This window comes from Neopsephotus bourkii, unplaced genomic scaffold (genome assembly GCF_033783945.1).
Source record: "Neopsephotus bourkii isolate Nb327-2 ecotype Australia unplaced genomic scaffold, CSIRO-AGI_Nbou_v1 NB_1749, whole genome shotgun sequence".
Classification (NCBI taxonomy): Eukaryota; Metazoa; Chordata; class Aves; order Psittaciformes; family Psittacidae; genus Neopsephotus; species Neopsephotus bourkii.
In genome coordinates this window covers 7,292,603-7,318,373 of record NW_026902223.1, presented here as the reverse complement: position 1 = coordinate 7,318,373, position 25,771 = coordinate 7,292,603, and the positions used below count along the sequence as shown (strand labels likewise).

Genomic DNA, 25,771 nt, shown 5'->3' with positions numbered 1-25,771 from the left:
ACCGAGCTGCAGAAGGCGCCCCGCTCTCAATGGGGCTACACAACACAGCGGCGAATGAGATGGAGCTCGGCTGCATTCACTCTGCTGCCTGCATTCACGTTCGGGGCTGCTTCACTCCCTCTGCTTTAGTGACTTGCCATGATTGTCACATCGCTCTCCCCCCACCCCTGTGCCTTCATCAACCTCATTTGCATGGCTGGGAAGGGAGAGAAACCGCAGTTGCTGACTCTGTCGACAGTGTCATAGAAAGTGCCACTAGTTGGCATGCAAATCTTCCCTTGTTCACAGACACTTTTACAGCCCCATGTCAAAGAAAGCAATATGTGGCAACTCTTAAAAGAAGTGGCAGCTCTTTTCTATATGGGGGCCCTGCCAGGTAGGCAGCAAAAAACCGTATATCCTTCTTAAGTCACTCCTAACAAGCTGGGCTTTGGTCCTGGAGATTGATGCTCCCTTTGCTCCCTTCAGCACTGAGGTTTGTGTCAAGATGGGACATCCCCATCGCACAGCAAAGGATGGGAAACCTGCAGGAGTGTTTCACAGCTTGTCTCACACGTAGCTGGGTGACAGCAGGCAGATTATCAGGTATGAGTTTTGCCATTTCTTCTCTCTTTTTATAAGGCTGGTCAAGGGCAGGAGGTGGTAATCATAGAGCTATGGCCAGGATTGCTTGAGTAGTATGGAACCAGAGGTATGAACAACTGACAGTTAATACCTCCAACAGCCTTTATCATGCACTGAGCTCCTCCGCAAGAAAATGAAAGTATTAGCAGACAGGCAAAGGTTGCCTGCACCTACCTAGCTGCCATTGAGGCCCCATTCATGCAAAGCATGGTTGTCATTAACAATAAAGTCCTGTGCTTGCCCAGGAGATGAGAGGATGAGCTGGGATATGACGCCAACACTCTCTCCCAGACACCCTGACCATGCAGCCTATTGCACTCTGTCCTTTGAAGGGCCAGACACAGTCTGAGCCTGTTGCACAGCACCTGACATCACTTACTACAGAGCTCTTGCCTATGAAGTGTCTCAGGTGCATTGACCTCTTCCTGCAAGTAAAGTCATGGTACCACTTTCCAAAGCAGCATAAATGGAGGTCACATCCTTTCCCATCCTTCCAGGTCCCCCTGCCTGCAGCCCTCGATTCCTCCCAGAAAGAGGTGGCTCATACTGTAATTCCTGGGATGAAAGCACCCAGCCTTTGTGCTCCCCATCGCAGCAACCTTCCAAAGTATGTGCCTGCCAGCAACAGAAACACTTTAATGCTTGCAGTTCGAGAGGAACTGTTTATACCCCATTCTGATGCTGTGTTTCACTGCAGTGAGAGACAGCTCTGGGCAACGAGGGATTAAGGGGGTCCATTGTATCCTTTTCTGATGTTGCCCACCATTTGCTGCCATTTGCATACATCCCACATTCAGGATCCGGGGGCATGGAAACAGCCACCCCACCTGCTCCAGAGGATGGGCATCACTGGGCACCACAGGACCAGGGGCTGCTTTGGACTGATTTGGGGGGATGACGACGCACGGGGAGAAGGGTTGAGTGTGCATCTGCATGGGGAAGGTAGGGCTGAGGGGGAGGGGGAGAGAGAAACAAGAGTAAACATGAATTGGGAGGATTTTCAAAGCCGGCAGAGGGCCTGGAAAAGGACAGGCTTTGAATTCTGCATGTTCTTTTAACTCGGCCTCTGATTTGAAGAGGCCCCCGAAAGCCTGGTAAGCCTCATTGAACTTGAAAAGCTACAAGCTTCCTTTCTTCCCCATTTGCTTTGTCTTCTCTTATCTCATTCATGCGAGACATTGCTCCCACCCCGGCCCTTGCTGGGGAGAGGAGCCGGCCAGAGCCCCCAGCATCGCGGAGAAGCAACAATATCACATCACTGCCAGAAAGGCCCCGGACAATAGGCAGGAATTATTAGAGAGGTGCTGCAGTGACCCTGGCTCAGCCTCGGATACAGGCTAATCAGGAGGGACTGGGGCTTCCCCCACCAAGGCTGGGCAGACAGACCCCTTTCTGAGCCTTCCTGCAAGGGGAGGCTTTGGGCATTGGTTTTAAGGGGATGCTGGTCAGGACTCACAGAGCCTGCAGCCCCAAATGCACTTTGGGAGCAGGCAGCCTGTTGCTGGAGGTCTCATCCACCCCCAGTGCTGCAGCCCACGGATGCAGAATCCAGAGGGTACAGTCCCACATGTACCCCAGGCTAACAGGACCAAAGCGGATGAGGAACTGCATCATCGCATCTTTTCTGTAGCTCTCCTGAGGGGTTTTGCACAGCTTTGCTTACTGCCACGACACCAAATCCCCGTTCCCACCTTGCTGAAGGATGAAGGCTTGAGACATTATTTACTGCATCCTGAGGAGCCCTTTGCAGCCTGTGCCATGTGCTGAACCGGTCAAATCCAGCGCCCAGGAAGGACCAAGCAGGAATGTGCCTATCTGTGTTACAGGTTTTACCAAGACCCATTCATGGGACCAACTGCTACCTTCAGTGAGGATAAAGGTGCACCCTCTGGGTTCAGATCCTGTTTAATCTTACTGGGAAAAAGACATAAGATCCCCAGGTGTCCCAATACACCTTAAGGAGAACATTATGCTGCCAGTTATAAACAATCACCCCTGTCCATGTCAGTCCCCAATGCTGACTCTTCACAGCAAGCATTTGCAGCCACATCTTCCCCTGCAAGCTGCAGATAAAAGTTGCAGCCAGGTGGGCTTTTCCTGATGAATATTGCACTAAAACGCCAACTTCCTGAAGCCCTTCTCCCACTCTGTGAGTGGGGAGAGGGTGAGGGTTTGGAGGCTCTCAATAAACAAGTAAAAGCTCAGATATAATGAGAAAACCTTTTGTGACATAAGGACCTCTGCATGTCAAGTAAATTCATTATATACCAGCTTGAATGGCAATCCGACGGCCTCCAAGTGTCTAATGCAATTACGCTGAGATGGGAGAGATTGTACAGCTGTGCTTCCCTGCTAATAAAAGAGAGCAAAAGTAACAAAAAGGGGATGACAAGAAACCAAGGCCTTTCCACCGGGCACGGCAAAGCCCGCTGGAGTTCGAGGGTTCACGAAGCTCTTTGAGCTGATTTTGGAGTTCACAGAGTTCACCACACAGGCAGAGTTCACAAGCTCTTACTTGGAGATTTAAATCCGTGGGGTATCTCCCATTCCTCATCCCTCACCTTCCACAGGGAGATTTCCCATTAAATACACTGCAAATCCTACTCCGTTAATACAAATGTAGGATGGATCTGGTAAATTGGGTAGATTTACTCCAATATATGCAATTCCAATGTGTATTTTTTCACCTGTGCATCAATGCAGGGTGCTTTTCTGCTCTCCTCCTAAGTCACCACCACCCAAGTGTGTGGGATGGCCATGCATGGGACAGAGTACCCTGCCAAAGACAGCAGAGTGCAAGGATACCCAGGGAAGCCCTATAACATACATATATACATAGTGACCCATTATTATTCTACACATACAAGCCCAGCCTAAAGCAAGACCTTCTTCCACCAATGGCTGGAAAATGAGTAGCAAAATCTCACCCATACCATCACCTCAGTGCGCTTTCTGCACCTTCATTCCTCCCCAGCTGAGCTGGGAGACAATTGTGAATGGATTTGCTGGTGTGAGCATAGACTTAACCCTCATCCTATCTAAATTACAGTAATGGGATACCTGGGTCGGTACAGCAGCCATCCCAAGTTACTCTTCTGGTCAAGAGAGGAATCCTTCCGAAGCTCTTGTCAACCTCGATGGAAGGACTTCTACCTCCTCAGGCAATAGTGAGTTAACCTTGTCTTTCTACTCTTCCACTTGAAGGGTAGCCCATCACCTAACCAGGGCCTTGATTGTCTTTCCAGCTCAGGTTTATGCATTATACTGGTAGATTTACACCTACAAAAGTGAGCCAACAAAACAGCACCATGGCCTGAGGTCATGTTATGTACTTTAGCTTAAACCTCTCACTTAAACTTTTAGCTTAAACCTTTTCCAAAATGACATGAGATAACCTGAAAACGATTTTCTGAGCTGGAAGTAACAGCTTCTGCACAGAATATTAAACCAGCCCTTCCCACGCTAGAGAAGCCCTGAGACCTGCACGTTCTGCAGCTCTGTTGCAGCACTTTGTGCATTCAGCCCTGTGGGCATCCAGTGAGCCCATTGAAGGAAAAGTGCCCAGGAAAGGGTATTTCCTTCATAGGCAACAGCTTCTCTGTAATAATACTAAGTAGCAGAGTGAAAAAAATGAACCCAAATTACCTTTTGAGAGTTCACTGTTAGGAGATACAGCATCAGTAATGAGTGCTCAAAGAGAACCAGATTTAAAGCTATGCACTGGCATTAAATTTTGGAATATTTTGATTTTTCATTCATTAATTTGGGACAAGTAGTCCCATGTTTTCTACTTGTGCTACACGTTGGACTAGATGATATCCTGCTTCTCCCAAACTTATGGCAAAGGATTTAGGCCTCGTCCAACTCAATAGGGAAATTCCAGTGGAGAATACAAAAAGAAAGGATTTTATTTCAGCTGCGGATGAATTAATTGTGTTTGGCTCTGAAGGGCTGTCTGTCTTCATTATTTTAGTTTAGGCTAGATTAGATTAAATTAGATTACATTGATGGATGGGGGGAGGAATGGAAGGACAATATATTCCCTTTTTAAGAGTCATATAGAAAATAATTACAGTCAGATGGATTGCACAAGAATATAAATCTGAATAAAGTTAGGTGACCACTGTGGATTCTTTAACCTTGAAAGAGTTAGAGACTCATTTTAAGACACATGTAATTACTTCTCCACACCATGTGCTCCTTTACAATATCCCTATAGCACAAAATCAGTCATACTGAAAGACATCCTAGTGGATCTCTCTCTGAAAGCTTCAAAGATTTTCAAAATAGCAGGCATTTGGCAGTAAAAAAGTCCTTGGCTCAGGAGGTATCACTGCTTTACAGACGTCTTTTTTGTGACTGTGCCTAAGTTTCAACTGATTTTTTTTTGTTAACCCAGAAATACTCTGCCTGCTCCTACACAGAAGGAAAAAGGATTCTCTGCAGCGAGACAACACCTAGAAAGCAATTCTTAGCTTGATCAAGTAGTTTTCCAGCTCTTCAGAACAAAGCAGTTGCCTTGGCTTGAAAACTCGGCTAAGTAAAATCACAGAATTCCATTCTGTTGACTACAACTGGGAGTTTATGAAAGAAAATCCATTCCTCTACCAGAACTGGCCACTTCAGAAGCAGGAAACACCAGCTGGGACTTCAAAGCTATGATTTTATGGTTTGGCTTTTTCACTGTGCACACTAGAAAGGCTTCCCTCTGTCCAGGCTCATCTGAAAGGCTATCTGAATTCAAAAGGTGCTGAAACCCAAGCTTGAATTATCAACACAGATACAGCTTTCATGGTCCTTTTATCTGATATTTAACCACCTCTGAACATCAGCAAATACATGCTGATGAGTGAGGAATGGTATAACTAGTCCAAAGGCAGTCTACCCTTGGCTTTTTTTTTGCCAAGCAGGCACTGTTTAGCCCATCCTTTGCAAATGGTAAGCTATTTTCTGACCCAGTTCATCTGTTCCCTTCGTTGGTCACTTCCTTGGGTAGACACAGACATGGCCCTCCTCTACTGTGAGCCAGCAATTCCATAAATAGTAGAGCTGAGCTTTTCCTACCTTTCATCATCCAAATACTCATAGACTATTCTTCACCGAGCCCTTCTCTGAAGCCAGAAGATGAGATAGTGTAAAACTCAACTTGTTTGGTTGTAGGTATTATTATTATTAAGACATTTCCTCTACAAGCCAATAACCCCACAGCTCCTTAACCTGCAGTGATTGTGCATGGGTTTCTAGGCCCAGTTTGAAAGCCCTGGCTGCCTTGTACCATCGTGCCAAAGCAAACACTCATACGCAGGCAGTGCTGGTGCTGTCCAGAGTGTGTCTGGGAATATGCAAGACAGGGATGAATTACATGCAAGGCTGAAGCACCACACTGAGTCGATCACACACCACCACCACCAACCACTCCAGCTATTCAGTGAACATCACAGACTGAGAGCCTGCAGCCTTCTTATCAGCCAGCACGTAGGAGAACGTGTTACCTCCCAGCAGAGTTGAGTTTTCCTCTTGGAGGAAATGCCATGTGAGCACCAGGGCAATCCAACGCTTACAGACACCCCGTAGCTTTGCAGTTCATGCCTCCTGCTGACACCACTTGGCTTCTCTCACTTCTCCCACTCATAGCTGTGGCTTAAAAACCTGGGGTCTCGTCTAGACAACACTTCCTTATGTCTGTGAGTCATACTGAGTAAGGACTTCTCAAAAGCTTGTTTTGTGGCAGGACCCTCTGCTTGAGAGGGTATAAAATCCTGCAGGCTTCACAGTGATTTCTGCCTAGCAGATGGAGGGAAAATGCACTGAGAATGGACCTTAATTAAGATGTTATGTCTACTGTAAGCCAAGCTAGCTGCAAAAGTACCCGTGTAGCATATGTGTTTGATCTTATCGCTCTTGGTTTTGCCACAGCCTTGTTTCAGGCTAATGAATAAGAAGACAGATCAATTTCTTGGTTTCTATGGAGGAAGGATGGATGATTTCAGGGGAAATACTGAGTCACACAATATTACAGCAATAAACCCCATACCTTTTATTTTAATGAGATTTCCAAGAATTTCACACCATTTGGCAGTCAAGAAAAAAGAATGAGTTTTAGAGGACAAAGCACCAGTTAGGTTTTCCCAACATTTTTTTTTTTTTAACAAAACCCAAAACTATGGATTTAGTGTGATGTAATTGCATAAAAAAAGCATCCCTGCCCCTAGGAGATGCATTAAACTTGAAAAGCACCTGCACAATTCCTTTCTATGCATGGAAATTGCAGTTGGAGTTCACAGTCAGGAGCATCAGTACTACACCAACACACAGAGACCTGCATGAAGGAAACCTCCATTGCTCCTGGCATGAACCTCCAGGTACACTGAAAAACCCTAGTCTAACCTAAAGAGCTCCATGGCTGCAAGCACTGTCCTTCCTTGCTCTCCATTGATGTACCAAGGCAAAACCTCGGGGTCATAATCTGGGTTCACCACTGCTGCTGATCTCAGCTTGACTTAAATACCAACCTTGAAGCAAACCATTTCTCCCTGCAGAAGCTAAGCCCAACCACATTATTTCATACAGCAGTATGTGAAGCATAGCACACTACACTTGCAGACATGACTTAAATGCACTGGGTGTACCTGCCCATGGTCTGATCAAATGGATTACCTAAAGGGAGGTCCCTGTTTAACCTTCAACACCCTGAAGAGTCTTTGACTTCAAATCTGCCTTAGGAAATCTGCTCTTTCTCACTCGTGTGCTGGATTTACCATCCCAGCCCTGGAGGGCGATTAAATGTACCCTTCATGTACATATTTGACCAAAGTTATGGATGCTGAAGCAGGTTTTGAGCAGAAAGCACTCTTTTTTTTAACTAATGTTTGAATTTCCTGTCCTGCATACTTCAACTGGGCCTCCCATGGTTCCCACTAACTAAAACATGAAGAATGGTGTCTACTCTTATTTGAGGGGAAGATCATGATGAAGCTGGTCTTCTTGATCACATCTATACCAAGAAAAGAAATAGAGCCAGTGACTCATGATGGTCTTCCCTACCTCACTCCATGCATGTGCCTTAGGAGGGTGTTGGCCTGTGCTGATAAAACATCCCCAAGCTAATGTCCAAGCATAAGCTAGGGATCAGCAGACAACAGGATCTGCTCACAAGCAGCAGGTAGGGGAGTTGCATGAAGTGAGCTGGACTGTGCCAGCACTCTCCAGGATGTAGGATGAGCCTTGTTCCTTATGACTATAATCTCATATACATGCAATTATCAAGTGCTGAGTTCATCCTTTACCATGCAGTGGTAGTGATGGAGGGTGGAATCGGTTTTCAGTTTAAATACTCCCCCTTACACCTGGAGAAGAAAGGAAGAAACTACCTCCCGCTGCCCTCTGTCTTTAGCAGCCAAGAAGATGCTTATCACCCCTGATCCTTCCCTTCCCCAAACTGGAATGACCTCAACTGGGTTCTGTTTCATTCTCTCTTTTCTGCTACTTTCTGTGGCAATTTTGCATCCTGGCTCAAAAGCACGCAGGGAACACACGCCTGAAAACCAAAATGCCTCCTTTTCAAAGAAATCATTTTGCTGGCCACGGTATGCTGTTCTCACACTGCTGCGAGCCTCAAACACTCCCATTTATTAACAAGGCTGCAAAGCTGAATAGAATTGGCAGTCAGGAGAAGGAATACCAGAGCCTTGTCATGCAGTGGAGCAGGACACAAGCATCATGGAGCTGAGCACCTCCAAAACATGGGGATGGTGGAGAGAAAGGAGGGAGCCAGGAGAACACTCCTAGAACATCCTTCCCATATGCTGTAAGCCTGAGCACCTACAGCAGCACTTGCTTTGCTTTTTCAGCCTTGTAACTGTTATCCTTTCAGAACACAAGACTGTTCCAAATAGGAAGATTTGTTTTTAAATAGACTTATTAATCTTCCCCGTTTCACCCTTTGGGGTTTGAAGCAGGGAACTCTAAAGGAGGTTTCTGAACACCAAAACTGAAACCAATCTCAGCTGTGTCAGCCAGGCTCTCTGGTGACTTTGAAACTCCTTCACTGATGTCTCTATCTCACCACTAGTTATTTCTGGAAACCCAGCACGTACATAAAACATTGCTTTGTCCATCGGCTCAGCCGGGTCGCACATACCACACCTCACGTGAAACCAGGCAGGAAATGAAAAGTTAAGCTACCTAAACACATACGCGCGCTCTCCCTCACCCCAAGCCCCCAGCATCACTACACATGCGACCACCGCAGACCACAGAGAAGGCAAAGCAACTTTAACCCTGTTTCCAGAGGGACTTCAACACCTCCCAGTCCTCCTCAGGGCACTGTTTTGCTGGAGCTGTGTTGGTCTGCAGGGGCAGCACAGACAGGAATGAAGTCTGTGTGGCTGAGGGGTCGAACATCACATTGCCACACTCTTACGGGGCTGGGTTTGAAGGTGTGGTGGCAGATGGCAAGTGCTATCCGTGGGGGTGATTTGCTCTATTGCTTCTATCAAACAATTGCACTCTATGTTAAAAAAGGTGAACTTGAATTGAATAACCTTGTACGCCCAGGTAGACACACAAACACACACGTACACATGCGTATACAGCTGGAAAACATGAAGGGCAACATCTTCATACCAGGGGCATTCCAAGTAGAAGCTAATGATGCCAAAGAAGGAAAGGAAACTGGTTCATACCGTGGATTTGGTCCATGCACACAGTCCTGTTTACAACAGACTACAGGCACTTACGATTACTGAGCACTTGGCATCATCTCTCCCTTATACAAGTACGTGTCCAAGTGTTTTTCTTCTGGAGATCCCTGCTGACAGGGCAAAACCCTCCTGTTCTCAGGTACAACCTGAACTAGGTACATCGTGAACGTGGTCTAATGTAAGGAGTTCCTGCCCATGGCAGGGGGTTGGAGCTGAATGATCTTAAGACCCCTTCCTACCGAAACCATTCTATGATTCTATGACAGGGGAAAGTGAAGTCCTCTACACTGAGAGGCCAAACAGCTAACTCAGCCTGCATGGATTTTGCCCACTCATTACAGAAATCAGGCAGAGATTTATCCAAATCTCACCAGGAAAAAAACAAAACAAAATTAACAAAATTCAGGTGCTGAAGCAAACCATTTCCTGCACGGGAAACAACTGTTTTTACAGGTATAAGTGAGGCCAGATTTTCTACAGATGCAGGGAAATTCTTCATTTTGCGAGTTGGAATTGGTTTTTTTTTCTTTCTAAGCAGGGGTGGGGGGGAGGAGTGGAGGAGGCAGGAAATGTAAAAGATTTTGGAAACATGAAATGAATAGGTCAAGACACGTCATTTTGCTGAACCAAAGCAGGAGGCAACAGCTTGAAATTGAAATTAAATAGACCACCTGCAAGAAAAGGAGAGGAAAGGGAGATGGGGAAGAGGGGAGGGAGGGTCAGTGCTGGCATGAATATAAACCACACGGTTTTTAAAAGCATCCATCAGTGAATTATTAAAGATGCTGTGCTGCTCGTTTCAGGTTTGGACATCTTGGCAGTTGCGATGGGAAACGTGCCAAGGCACATGAGCACGGATTGAATACTTATATTTGAATTCCTGGCAGGCACCTTTCCTTTAAAACACCAACTCTGGTGAGTGTTTGGAGGGAAAGTGTTCACTCTAGGACCGGAAAAGCTATCTCCTCCCAGCCCCCTAAGCGTGCAGTGAAGTGTGGGATGTGATGGGGGTGTTTATGCACAGGGACTAACGTGTCTTTGAAGCATTATAGACTCTTCTCCCCTCTCTCTTTAGCCCATCCAAATTGTCACTGCAAAATCCATCTTCCTCCCCCAGGCACACACACAGGCACTCCTGCCCTGTTGGCTGGAACCTCCATCAGCTTCCTGAATACTGGCAGCTCAGCTCCCAGCTTGTGTATCTACCTCTCCTGACCTACATCTCATCAATCCTTGCTCCTTTGGGCTTTCTCAGCAGCCGTCTCACCCAGGGCTTCGGGAGCATCTCCCCGACAGCTCCTTCAGAACATCTCATTAGCCTACGCAGCACCGTGCTAATTCCTGTCCTCCCCCTGACCAGATACAATAAATCCTCTATCCCTGAGACAGGCTCAGGGCTCCTGCTAGAGAACTGAGGCGCATCCCCGGTGGCCTTGGCACTACTGTGTATCTGTCTAGACCATTGAAGCCCAGTGCCTAGGACTCCACATGCTGTTGTAAATCGCATTTGAGCAAATACCCCTCCTTCCTTCCCAGTTTAATCAACATTGTGAAACGGGGAATGAGGGAAAGCAAAGCTTGGTGGAGGGTAAATCTGATCCCTCCCCATGACAAAGGAAAGGAAACCACAGTCCCTGGCTTGAGGATGGTGCGGAGCAGAGAGGAGCAAGTTACAGGCGAATGGGACAGAATAAACTCAAGCAATTGCCAGAATATTTGTAAATCAAATAATAAGCAGTGAAGTGAAAGAATCTGACACGGGAAATGTGCGTGTTGATTAAAACAGCCCTGGAGACGATTAAATGACAAAGTCACTGTGTATGCCAACAAAACCCCAACCGTAGCCCTGATGCATATTCATAGCATCTGAACAACTTCCCATCACGACACTAACGAGGCCCTGTGCTTGGGAACACGCTCACATGGAGCCAGGGGGAGACTCTTTGGTGCCTGACAAATTTGGGAAGGCTACAAGCGTTGAAATCTCTCTTTGTTACTTAACAAACATGGAAATAAGGGAATGCCATACCTCTTGTTATGGAAATGGCACACAGTACTGAGGATATATGATAAGTCTAGGAGAGAATTACAAACATTCAGGGCTGATCCCTTTGAAATCTCTGGGAGTTTTGCCATTTATTTCAATGGGGGCTTTACCAAGTCCTTACAATGGATGTAGTCATTTATCTGCAGGCATTGATGCAGTTCCCTTTGCCTCAGGAGCTGTGCTCCTCATGGATACCTGGGAAAGGGATTCATGCTCCTGTGGAGCAAGCATGTGAGTGTCATCATACCATCTGCAGGTGCAGAGGTGGATCACAGTGACACATGGAGGGAGGCACTTAGCTCTTCATCTCTGCTCATCCATTCCACCCATCTCAAGCAGCTCCATGTCTTTTCATGCCCAAGGGACGTGCCAGCCCCTACACAGGTACCAGGCAGATGCTGTTTTCTGTAAATAGCTCCAGGGCCTGGATTAATTCCCTCCTAAACCCAGCAAAGAAATGGGGTTTGAGATTCAGCGAGCTGCTTAAGGGCAGCTCAGAGTAACACAAGATACCTGCCCCTGAATGGCTCCTCCATAAGGACACTTGGGCAGGTCCCCTCTGTGAGCAATGGGTTCTCGTTCTCCATCACAGGAGTGCAGGGACCAGAGCTCTACTTACTGAAGACAAGCAAAATTCCTTCCTGCACAGCCTGTGCCAAGGTCCTTGTGGTACCCATCTGACAGCACGGCCCTAAATGGAGGGACAAATAGGCTCTACTCTATGTACCAAGAGATGAAAACCCAACAGCTATTGACCAGAGCAGCTGGGTGCTGGAGTCCGAAGCCTTGTCCTAGGAACTGGCCCAAGTCCTGGAACTGCAGCACTGACCTGTTTGCAGGGGTAACAGAGCACTGTGTGCGTGTAACACCAGCAAAAAGCAGCTCCTCCACAACAACTCAACACATCACCCTGCACCATGGCTGTTTGCACCCTTGCAAAGCTCAGCTATTGCTGCTTCAATCATGTTAACTGACATCTTTCCAAACCCCTCATTGCAAGATTCACATCTAACTTATCTGCAGGGTTGCTTAACATGCTTAAGGTGCCCATTTGTTAATAACATCAGAGGGGAACAATAATTACACAGGGTAGATTAAAGGAACTAGTACTAAAAGACTTGCTCTTTTGGTTAACTTAGGGTTGGCATCTCCAATCACAGCCCCCCTGTGGAGGAAGGCACTAGACCAAAGTAGGTTACTTAGGAGTTATCTTAATTGCAATTACCACCCCTGACTGATCTGACTGTGATGATTTGTTCAGCCACCCTTGTATTTATCTTTACAACCGGTCAAAAGACACCCAGGAAAAGAATAAATCACTGGGGATGGGGGCAAAAAGAAATTGCCTTATATCTGCTCTATTACTTTAAGAAGGAGCAAGTGGTCCAAAAGCATTTAGAGAGCGGATTTATTCTGCCTGTATTCTCCTCCTCAGGAAGGCACAGAGCTCCCAGCGGGGCAGGGGAGAGGATGGAGAAAAACGAGCCGAGGACTTGGAGCAGAAGCCGCTGATGTGAATGACAGTTTGCTGGTGGGAATAGAATGTTTCTTGTTTGTTCCAAGATGGAGATAACAGAGTCAAGAGGTCAAGTGGGGTGGGAATGCAAGAGCCCTGTGGGTAATGTAGAATGATAAAAAATGAGGGATGCAGGGCGTGGGGCAGCATTGCCACAAAAGCCCAACTTGCAGTTCAGAAAGAGCTTAGATCTTGTCTGTATTTAAATATTGACTGATCATTTCACTCCATTACCTCCCTGTCCAAGAGGTATGCAGATAGCCTCGACCCACTAAGCCATTTTAGTATCCTGAGGAGTAGGTCCTGTGTTTGATGAAGTACTAATTGGGGTGTGGGGAGAGTTGTCTTTGCCCATCCATCAGTCTTTTAGTCATATGCACAATTAATGGAGCTCTTTAGATACCCAGGAGTGACCAGCACACAGTAACTGACCCGAAACCCACTGAAGCCTGCAGTCTTGCATGGCAGCAAGGGGGAAAAGCTGGGGCTGAGGGAGTGATGCTCTGAGGTTGTGTTCATGGGTAACCCACTGGACAGGCAGGGCAGAGACATGGTAGTCATTTGTCAGGTCTTACATCCCTACATGATAGCAAAAGTCCCTTTTCATGGGATAACAAGGACCATCCCTCAGGAGGAAATATCTTTATATGGCCCGTAACACAATGGTGAGGAGCAGCTCAAACAGCATGGGCCTCTCCTTGTGTCATGCTGGAGGTGTAGGAGAGGATTGCTGCATTTCACAGCAGGGAAACTGAGGCACAGAAGTGTTAAACAACTTGCCTGAAGTCACAGGGCAAACCAGAAGGGAAAATTCAGGAGCTGAGCCTAGCTTCCCTCCTCTTTCTCTTCCATTTCCACATCTCCCGATGGCTGTGGAGGTCTGATGTGCCTCCAAAACTGACACATTTACTTCAGGGTGAAACCACTTCCCTTTCATGCAGGCATAAAGTCATTTGGAGATGCTCTCAAAAATGCCACCAAATCCAAAACAGTGTTATTCCAGCTGGCTGGCAAGCCATGCCACCAGATGCCAAAGCATGATGTGTCAGCACTAAAATCACCAGCTGCTCCATGTAACTTCTAGGGTTTTCTGTATTCACCAGAACGAAAAACACGAGGCTGACGCCAAGACTGGTGTTTAAATAAGGTGTCTCGTGCAGTCAAACATCTGTCCAGCTGTGGCTGTGCTCTCTGTAAACTACAGCAGCTTTGCCAACTTATTGTTACCAGATTAACAAGCATGGGAATGTTCATCTCTTTAATTCTCAGCAGTATAAACCCATGAGGGAGTGTGGATTAAGCCAACAAAGCAAACTTGCTCCACAAACCCTGCTCTAACAGCAGCTCTTTATTAAAGGAAGTGGGAGGTATACCGACTGGTTTCCCTGGCCTTTTCTCATTAGGAACTGGGCAGTGCTGACCATGTAGGAGAGGAAAACAATAATGATAATGATGATAATAATAATATTAATAATAAAGGAAAAAGTCGAGGTGTCAGGTTGCCTTTGCACTGCAAGCAAAATATATGAACCAATTTCCTTTCCAGTTTTAAAAGAGAAGGAAGCATAACCTCAGGGTACAACAGAATTCAGCACGTTTATTACTTCTTTCACCTCACAGAAAGAAAAGAAGCAGGACCAACCCATGGCTGCCCTACCAAGTCCTACACTGAGCTTCCTTGCAGATACCAAGTCTCCATCTTATAGCTCTGAGAATGACACTGGCCTCTGGAAAATGAAGGTAACCATCTGAGACAGATGGCCATATTCCAACCTGATCCTTTTCAACATAAAAACCAAGCCAATTGTTTTGAAAGAGAGGAAACAGTCATGAGGAAAATGCCCAGTGATAACTATTAGTGCCTTAGAAAAGAATCAGGAGGCAGGGTCATCTGGGCTGGCGGGTCCCTGTAGTTCCTGGCTCAGTGATAACAGTGCTGAGCATCACATGTAGCTCTCTGTCAACATGGATTTTACTGTTTTAATTGTCTATGGCCATGAGCACTGTTGGCAGGATGCTGAAGCATCACTCTGCTTGCACAGAGGCAGGTGGGGACAAACCTGGTTCAAACCCCAGGCACCCAGCTCTATCCTTTCTCAGGAAGGTGGCTGCTTCCCAGCTATGATTCCCTGGGAAATGTGACCCTCCTGAGTACTGGTTTGCAGTGGGGACATTGCTGTATTGTGGCTGGTATTGCTCCAGGGGACATCAAAACCTGCCCAGCACATGGAGGCTGAGCTCCGGATATCATGGGTGATGCACTCAGGTCACTGATGAAAGCACTACGAAGAGCTGCTTGTCCTTTAGCATCCAGGGCAAATACCATCCACTGTGACAACATTCCCATGAAAAAATTGACCAACAGAAATAAATAAACCAAACACCCCCATTATTAACAGGGAACGCCAGCACTGGGCTTCAATAATTGATGCACCAAAAGCGTATAAAAGAGCCTCCAACAATACATTATTAAAACCAGCTATTTGTAAGGTGTCATGAAAACAAATGTGAAGAGGCAGTGAGAGGGAGCCTGAGGAAAGCAATAGTGAAGCAGAAAAGAAGAAAGGCAGCAAAGGTGGTGCAGTCCGTCCCACCCCCCTGACCCAGCCTGGGGTCTCAACTGAAGGACATCTGAACTGATGTCTAGTCAATGTGGTGATGGTCCCTTCAATATGGCAAAAGCAACAGCTCTATCTTGATTCAGCCAAATAAATGTCACCTTACTACATAATCTGGAGAGGAGAGAGCAGGACTTGTCTCCTCCCATTGGCTGTGGAAGGAACCCAGATGCTGTTTTCCTGTCAGCTTGTGTCTTTAAGTTTAGCTCCTAAGTTTAGGTGGGCTAAATCCAGCCTCTGGTCCAGCTTTTCTGACGGGTTAGTGGCTAATCCCCCAAATTAGCACATGCCCTACACTCAGTCCACCGAGACCATGGCACACTGGAGGACACACACAACATCACGATGTGGTGAGTCAGGAACATTTGAGGTGCTTCTGGGATTTTCCAGTTGAAGGATTTCTCTGTCAAAATGCAGATCCGTTTACGTCAAAGCAGCTTGTGGGAACGGGTTGGTTTGGACAAATTTCTTCTTCACAAGCTTCTTTCAATGACAGTTTTGCTGTCATCTTTCTGACATTCTCAGGTTGCTTTTTAAGGCCAAACCGAGTTTTCAGCTCTAACAGAGTCTCCTTCGGACAAGTGATGTTATGTGAAACCAGTTACAAAGGCCTCCTTCAGAGGCCTTTCTAGCCACAGACAGACTAACAAGGATAAAGGCACAGAGGGATATTTTATGTTGACAAAATAAGCACTTTCTTCCTTGAAAGTTGGCTGCATCATTTATTTAAGCACAGTCAATATTTAATGGAGTGCTAACACGCACATTAAAGGTATTGTGAGTCTTCTTGGCTTGATGTCCTGAGTTGCAGAGCAACAAGCACAGCTCGAGTCACCCATGGCAGAAGATACAGCTCTGCCCTGCTACACTTGGGGTATTTCTCAGGCCCATCCTGCAACACTTGTTATCTCAAAGGCTGACACTTTGGGCTCAGACACGTGGGATCATAGCAAGAGGTGAAGGTGATGGTTGAGCTGCCATGACCAGCAGTGCAAGCACTGTGCAGAGGAGATAACTGGGGTATGTGAGCACCATGATGCTTCAACAGCAGTACCTGCCCGAGGAAAGCCTGCTCCTGAGTGCTCACCTCTACACAGCCCAGTCACCCTGAGTCTAGTCACACTAGAAACTGGTCTGGCTTCAAATGCTTTGTATTACGTGGAAAGGGGCAAGAGAAGAGATCTATTCTGTAAGCTCTTATGTTGGCTACGCGCAACCTTACTCAACCAGCACACACAACAGGGGGTTTCAGGGATCTTGTCTCACCTATTTCATTCCACATATGCAGACATGCCATCTGCAGTCACCTCCTTTGCTCTTTATATACACCCAGGGACAGGACATCTTGTTAGCACTCAACCAACAGGTTTACAAAACATTCAGACCTTAAGCTGTGCTTTGGAGACCTGGACTGGGGGGCACATCTCCTTTGAACAGACCCAACATCACACCCTTTATCAGCCTCTCACTGAGGAGCCAGCACCTTGCTGCCTGGGAAGCTATTTAGATGTCACATGTATGCCAGCAGCTGGGTGACTCCAAGGGATAAGTGTCCTTGAGGAGGCCCTGAAAGGCTGAATGCCCAAAAGCTCTTAGGAAGCCGGGGATGCAGCAGCAGGGATTGATGCATCCCAAAGATGCGCCCTGGTCCTATCCACTGGGAACATCACAGCTGGTGGTGGTAGAAACGCCTCTCTCCTCTCATGGCTCAGATCAATGGATGGGTCGAGCTCTGCCGATCTCCACTGCGGCCATCCAGCCAGTGACACCTAAATATTTTCCTCCTTCAGGAGACAAAGGGAAGGAGGGCAGCCTGGCTCTTGTCAAGTGTGGAGCTGACAGCTTTACAGCCTCACTGGGGAGAGGAGCTGAAAGAAAGAGCGTTAGATTTAATCTGTGCTGACAGGGGTGGGTGATGGGTATTTTTATAGTGGAGGAAATGTATCGAACAGGGGAAATGAGACCCAAAGACGATAAGGATCTGGGCCTGACACTGCCAATTAATAGATGTTTACAAATGATAAAAGCTGATAGATCAAAGCAAATGCACTCCTTCCTACTCTGATTGTTTGGAAGTGCCCCATTTGGCGGTGGCTGTCCCATCCCCAAGCTCAGGGCCCTCTCCACTCCTTGGTTATTCCAGAGCAGCCAAGTGGTGCAGGTTTCTGCAGGCAAGTTCTCCCAATGACCATGGTGTCAGAGTACCACATTTGGGAGCAATCAGGGAACCCTGTGAACAGGTCCAGACTCACACTGTTTGGGTGCAGGGGGCATCATTTGTCTTTGTGTGGCACCCCAGGGACATTTCTCTGCTGTACACGTTTCCCTGAACCCAAAAATTCAACTGAATAAACATACAAGGTACTTGGCACAGAGGGAAGGATCCTGGTATCCAAACACAGCATCCAGCAGCTCTTCCATGTGAAGCCCTTGGCATCCTGCAGCTGCTCCAGAAAGGATCTGGGTCTCCCATATGCCCCATGTCACATCTGGTGGAGGATGCTTGGCCAAAGTGTGCTGAAATACTGAGGCTAATGCCATGCTGCTCCACGGGGAACCTGCATCTGCTGTGCACCAACAGGAAGCTTAACCACTGCTCAGGGTGACAGCGAGTCCACTAGTTAATGGTACTTTTAGCAGTAAGAAAGACTGAGTGTTCAGACTCCTTTCTTTGGTGCATGTGCACTGCTGATTAACTTCTGGTTTGTAATACTCCATGGTCCATGTCCTCCATATGCTGATTTGCTTGTATGCTTTGAAGTGGATGTGCTAAACCTCCCGGAGACAAAACCTACACGCAGTTCCCAGGACTTGGGCCAGGGAAGTGAGATGGAAAATCAGTATGAGCTGCAGGTTGCAGAGTGTTTTTAACACAAGCTTGCAAGTGACAGCAGTGCCTGGGATACAACAGCCAAACAAACCCACAGGCTCTCAGGATAACGCATACAGCAGGAGCCCTCCAGCTCAGCTGGGATGGGGTCTGCTTTGGCTTTTCAGCCTGGGCAGCTGTGGCCATGCTCCCTGGTGGGTGTATGATCCCTGACTTCAAAGGCAGCTTGGCAGGAGCCTCATCAAGACAACTGTGGTCCTCCCAAACACGGAGCATAGGCTCAGCCATTCACTCACGTGCAAAACGGGCATGAGAAAAAAACAAACCCTAAACCCATAAGGAGTGAAAAAGCTTCTCCAGCATTAACATCTCTGATGCTCTCACTCCAGCGTTCACTTCTATGATCCCATGCTCCTCTCGCCACCGCTGTGTCAGCCTTTCCCCCTGCCAGATGGGGCTGCAGATGGTGGCCTGCTCAGCAACCGATGCTCATTAAGGCAGCTTCCACCAGCCCTGATTTCTCCGCCCTACACATGTTCGCAGCAGGGGAAGCAGGGAGCTGCACACTGGCCTGGCTCCATCTCAGCCAGGGCACAACAGCCCTGGCTGGGATGTGGAGCTGGAGACCTGCCCTCGCTGCAGGGCTAAATGGGGCTTCTACACAGAGGGATGTGGTGTTTGACATCAAGTTTCCTAACTCTCCTACAAAGTGGGCTGGTAGCCTTATCCTCTTTATAGCATGGTAATGCCTAACTCAGATTGCTGTGTTTTCAGGCTTGCTGTAAATGAAAGCATCTAAGTTCATACTTAGGATCAAAAGCAATGGGCATTGCTTAGAAAGGGCAGAGCAAACACAGTCCCCATGGACTTCAGTTCAAACCCACATCAAATCCTGAAATTAATCATCAAATCCCAGTTTTATCAGCTCACCATGGCACAGACACCAAATTCCACCACCTAGCACCAATCTCGCAGCTAGCCAGATAGCTGTAGGTCAGGGAAGACAGGTATTGCTTATTTAACCCTAAAATACGTTTCTCCTGGTGGTATACTTAAATGTGACTAATGAGTCATTCAAAAGGACAGCTCCAAGGCCATCTTAGGTAGTGACATCTCTGCTATTCCTGCATTGCTGCCTATGGCATTTACACGACAGGCCTTAACACAGTATCATCCTACATTGCTTTAATTTGCTATTAAAACAATTACAGGCTTATGAGTTTGGGCTCCTTTCCAGGCACAGTAAATCTCCTCTGCAAGGCAGTGTGGCAGCACCACTGCGCACAAGACCCATTCATTTTGCTGACTCCAGTATAAACAACAGCAAGGTCTTATCATGGAAAAATTCTCCATAGCCAAGGGCAGCTGCCGCAGTCCCACTGGCTCAGTGAGCAGACAAACTAGCCTGGAACAGGCACAGCAAAGAGGCACCACGCCTTGGCCCTGCCATACTCTTCTGCAGATGGTTCTTTCTCTGCCACTTACAAGTGGCAGGTCCAGCAGGGCCTCAAAATGCTGGATTTACTGCGAGCAGCTGGAGGGATGGTTGGGATAACACCCTTTAGAGGGATGTCAAGGCAAAAGATGCTATGATGTACTGCAGTCAGGCTGCCTCCTGGGCACTAACAGTAATAGGTGAAAGAAGGAGCTCGTGCACTGGGCTCTTAACGCAGTGAAAACCTTTATGTAGCACATAGCTACATAAGCACATGAGGGGTTACCCATCTCACCCTATGCAAAGACAGAACAATTCAGTTAATCCATCTTTGCCCCTTCTCCCAGGAGCATCCCTTCATGCCATCTCCACCACCAGCCAAGGCAGCGCAGAAAACTGGATTGCATTAAGCTAGACATGCAGCTTGGAAAATGCAATAGCCTAGGCTTACCAATATGACTGGTATTACACCAATACCTTGCTTCCAAGTGCTAAATTGCCTGGAAACTCTATTTCCCCTAAGCCCAGGTAATATTTTCAAAGGTGCTTAGTGACTTAGCAACTTATATCTCATATACTTACACTGAAAGTTTGGCTTCAGTGCCCAGATCCAGCATAGTACATGTGTGTAATATTAGTTTGAGCTCTTGTCTCCCAGCTAGGACCCAAAGCATATGGCTGGATCTGAGCCTAAGCATCTAAGTCACTTAGGAAAATTAGACTTTGGCACCTAAGTCACCTACATGCTATATTTATATTTAACCTTGACAAAACCTGTGGCCTGCCCACAGGTTCTCCTCCATGCGAGAATCCTCAGCAGCATCAACATTGATTTTTTAAATCCAATTCCTGGACAAGGCACAAACCCAGAATCCTGAACATTATAAATATTAAAGTTCCTATAGCACTTTCCGTGGAGGAGAGGTGTTAGCCCCAGGACTCTGGTCGGGTTCCAACTCAAGCAATTGCATTCAGCCTCTACAACACTTCAAATCCCCTCGCCTGTTTTCTGTTTCATTGCGTTGCATCCCTCTTTGCTTTCACTAAGCCCTGTGAGTTTATTCATTTTCTTCTATTCATTTACAAACTTATCCCAGCTCTACCGGTGGTACAAATAGCAGGACTTGTGCTATGCTCCTCCAGGAAAATAAATACAAAAACATCAACTTTCCCTCCTAACCTGATTCTTTGATGTGCCCAGGGTTTAATTTTCATTCACAGTAGAGCTAAGATTAAAATATTATGGAATAAATAAACAAATAATGCAAATTCAGAGGAAGAAATATGCAGAAAAAGCAGTTTGATGCTCGTGGTCACCCAAAAGGATGATTTCAGATTCTGTTAAGCGCTGTCTACCAAAGCAGCAGATTTCTCACTTCAGTCTTCCCTAATAAAATAATAATAATATTAATAGGAATGATAAATAGAACTGAAATATTCCTGCAGATGACGCTGAATTTTTAAAAAGGGACATTTCACATCTCAATGGATCAGCTGCGCTTGCAACACTTGACAAAATCAAACACTGATCCTCAGCTTTGTCCTCTGCGTGAAATCACCAGGAGCTCACTGTTAAATCTGTGTTGTGGACTGTAAAGCCCTGCCTATGGCATGAATGTTACCCACTGCTGGTAACCAGTGACAGAGAGGGATACCCCCGGGAGGTACTTGGGATGGGGTGCAGACACAGTCAACCTATGAGCAGGGCTCATCCCATCACACTGAAATCTGCTGTTAGCAACAGTAATTTGGCTACTCGCAAGGAAAACCTGGATGTCACTGCAATACCTGGGAAGCCAGTGAGCATTGCTTTGTTCCCAGTTAAATTAACCTGAAGTGGATCACAAGCTGTGGGGCTCTGGTGTAAACACACCATGAGATGGACTCCAGACTCAGCCAGTAGAGTCTAGACTGGAACAGGGTAACTGGTACTGCCCGCATCGGGAGGGAGCACACACTGAATGTCCAGCAAAGGGCTTTGTTAAATCCCCTTAGAAAGGAGATGAATGCAGGACACACAGTGATCCCTCCCTGCCTTTGAAGAGCAATGACATTCCTAGGATGCTTGAGAGTTGATGGTGTTGAAGGCTTTGAAGTGAAGTACTTGAGCAGTCTATTTTGACTTCCCTGGGTGACTCACGCTCAGCTCCGTATCTAAGATGGCTTTTCAGCTTCCTTTGACTGCTTTCCAAACGTAACATGTTTGCTCAGCCTGGCCATGGACTGTAACTTTTCTGTTCACCATTCATCTTTCCTCCTGAGGGTGGATGAACAGCTTCCTAACTCCAAAGGGGTTCAATGGTTCAGGCAGAGGTTTTCAAGAGCTGCAGTGTCTAAAGGCAGTTTTGTATCAATAGGACAAATCTTAACCCTTTGACAAGCCCATGCAGCTCCAAGGGAGCTGGCTTGGAAAGCATCGATGCAAGGCACTTAGCTGTGAAGCTGCAGCTGATCACAAGGCAAACACATTTAATCAGAAGCACAAGGGAGGTCTCTTACACTTCTGTTGTGACACAGACCATAAGGATCTCATAAGGTATTAGAAATAACTTCACGAAGTACAGCCGAGAAGAGGATCTGTAGGAGTGACCCTAGACCTGTGTGTTGCATCTTTCACTCAAACACCTTCAACACCATCTCAAAGGCACTATTAGATACTCATTTGTTTCTATGTAATGCCATGAGGCTCTGCAGTCCACCCGCACTGCCCCATCCTAAATGGTGCAGTGTCCTGATTCCACCCCAGAGGACTGGGTTGCGGTCCCAAGCCCCAAATCAAGCAGAAATGCACACACATTCACAGGAACCTTGATTTGGATGTTTTCTCCTGCCAGGAGTAAGCAACAAGGAAGTCTGTCTGCTTTGGCCATGCCTTCATCTGTAGGAGCTGCTGAGAATCCCTTTATGCCTATGCACTGAAGAGAGATGGATGCTGGTGTGATTTTTATCAGCCTACAAAGCCTGACAGAGATGAAACCACAGAGAACACCCTCTCTGATTGCTGAGTTCAGACAACCCCTTTCCCTTCTCCTGCCCTTCTCCCTCACTGTGTCCCTCTCATCACATAAAGGTTTACTTCCCATCTGTCCCTGATTTCTCTCCACATCTCTGGTCTGCTCTGGGACATGTTTGTGCCAGTGAAGCACGCAGAGACATCCATTCAGGTATGGTCCCTGCCCAGGTCACCTCCATGTCCACCAATGTAAGTACAGAGAGACCCTGTGCTATTACTCCGTACTTCTGCCACTGGGTACAGCTATTGTAGCCACTGCCTGGGAGAAGCAGGACCCTTTATACCCTACAGTGACCTTTTCCTGTGGGCTAATTACCAGCAGTGAATAGGTGGAATGCCTGGGAGCAGGATGTGTGCATACAAGAGCATGCATGTTGTTTCTATAGGTTTCTCTCCAGTCTGTCCTCTACACAGTCCTAAAACTGAACAAAACTTAAGACTTCTCAGGGCATCCTGTTCACTCCACTGTCAGTGAAAGGACTGTTCCCTCCCCTGTTTAGTACCAAAAACACATCCCTCTCCCCTCTGAGAAAGGGGGATCTCTTCCAAGCAGACTGCAGCACTAAGAGGCTTTATCACTGTGAGCCTGATCTTACCTATGGCACTTACTGCCCCAGGGGAGAGAGCGTGCCTCATTTCTGAAGATCAGACCAGGCTTCTTTCTTTACCCTCTTTCTCTTCTCAAATCCTCTCTGTTATATTCTGTTCATCCAAAAATAAAATTCCACGCCAGGGATAACTGTCTGGAAGAGGAAACCCTTACCATGGCTAATAGTTCAGATGTGCCCTTGTCTAAAAGATGAAAGCCATTAAACTGTGATGCCCAGAAGCATTGTGGTATCTAGGCTTGGTGGCTTGGACGCTGTAGGAAAGGGGAACATGGGAAAGGGGAACACAAGGACTGAAAACTGGGCCACCCCTTTAGTTACACGTATCATACATACATACAACTGGATGTGTAAATCAGATACCTAGCTGCCCACCATCAGGAAACAGGGTGCTTGCATCCCTCTACATAAGCTCTAGACATACTCTGTTGGCTCTGAACAACCTCCCTTTGGCACAGGTTCATGATCCCACTTCCTGCTCTCACACCTTATACTTTGCTTAACTGCTATTAATTTAGTGGTCTGCCTGCTGAGATTTATACATCCTTTACATTGGGATAAACATACACAGTTCACCATCCAGGGTCATCTCCTCTCTGCTGATGTTATGAGCAAGGAGAAATACTGAGAGGGTCTTGGTCAGTCTTATGCTCAAAGACAGCCAAACCCCTGCTCTTGTTCCCATTCTTCCAAAGGCTCCCTTGGGATCAAACCTCACGTGATGTCCACACATTGGCATCTCCTCCTCCCTTTCTCTACCCTCCTGATATCTCACTCATCTACTTGAGCAAGAAAGACTTAGCAAAGAGAACATGCACTCCACAAACAAAAGTCAAGGGAAGGCAGGATCCAGCTTGAATGGCATTCCCACATTTCCATATTTCCAGATTTTGGGCTCTATGTAGAGAGCGTGAACCCTCCTCCACATCCTGCTCCTGTCTGTGTCCCTTTCATGCTGCTGAGATTTGTTGCGGGATAATTCTCAACAACCATCTCCCCACAACAAAGCTGCCCCCTTTAGATGTGGGCAGATGATATAGAAAATGGGTGGTTCAGGCCGATTTCATGAGGCCTAATAAATCTTCAGTAAATTAAAACTCATCCCCCTTTCCTCCCCTCCCCGGGCCTTTGTCTTGCTAATACACATTAAGCCCTGCCTGGCTACACACTTTGAGGCATTTCGGAGGTGAGGTCCGTACAAAGCTGCAGATGTGGGAGCTTTAAAGGACCTTTGGCCCTGGTGTTACCCATTAACATCAGCCATGCCAACACAAGAATCTCACCATGGTTCTCTCTCCTCAAAAGGGCTCCCAAGTAACAACCTTGTCTTTTGAGGGAGGGGAGGGAAAGAAATAAAAGGACAGAAGGAATGAGCAAAGGAGAATGAGAGAGAGACCTTCCAAAAGAGGTGTTCCCTGTAAGGCTAATTTTGGCCCTAAATCATTGTCTGAAGCTGGTTGCTGGTTAGAAATTGCTAAAGAAATCAGTGCACCGCTTTCAAGCCAGGCAATGCTGGCACTCACAACAGCATTCACTGATATATGATTCATTTCTCTCATCTCCACTGACCGTTTCCACCCTGACCTTCCTAGTTTCAGACCTTGAAATAAAGAGCCCTAATGGAGTCCCATATTCAAAGAGCCACTTTTGTCCAATGTTCAGGTTTTTATTCCTGTTCAGATGTTCTCTATGCTTTCCTCCCCTCTTTAGAAATCAAAATCAAGCTGCCACCCGGGCTGAAAACAAAGTGACAGGCCAAAAATGTGTCTGTGAATGTAACAGCCCTTCTGGAGTATCCCCTTTTGCCCTAGTGTCTTCCGTTATCCTTTCACTTGGAGCATGCTGGTGCCCTATGCACTTGCATCCCCTATCCAGTACAAGGGAAAAAGCAGCCAAGAAAGCCATGTAATTAATGAACCTGCATGTTTCCAGTGGGCAAAGATTTGAATAAGAGCTTCAAGGATGTGAACTATTTTCTTCTCTGTTCAGTGGTGCTTTCAGGTGTGATTCAGACAAGAAGTAACAGCTCCTCTCCCTGGGTTTCTCAGCCCAGGCTGCGCCTTCCATCCCTTCAAGCACTTTGGCTAAAATGTAAAGAGAAGCTTTGTGGCCCTATATGGGTGCTTTAGAAGTTGGAAGGTGTGATGAATGAGCTCTAAAAACACAGATCAAGAGGAAGATAGTGGGGATGAAAGGCCAGACAGTTAAGATCAGACTAGACATCCTGGGATGAAAGGAAAGGTGAATGGGTAGCTAGATTAGACAGTTACGGTAAATGGAAGGCAGGAAATCCAAACCTGTAGGTGTTTATCCTAAACTCCAGATCTGCACCTGTAAAGGCTGCTGCCTCCCTTCCTTTTTATTCAGTCCTTTCATAA

At 46.8% G+C, this 25,771-nt stretch overlaps 1 long non-coding RNA gene across 1 annotated transcript in view; it reads left to right on the top strand.

The window, feature by feature from the left end:
- LOC133225092 (uncharacterized) overlaps positions 1–23,605 on the top strand; it is a 97,600-nt gene extending 73,995 nt beyond the window's left edge. Inside the window, exon 3 of the long non-coding RNA XR_009729021.1 lies at positions 23,592–23,605. This is a non-coding gene — a long non-coding RNA (uncharacterized LOC133225092). The remainder of the gene's footprint in view (positions 1–23,591) is intronic.
- Positions 23,606–25,771: the final 2,166 nt, after the last annotated feature.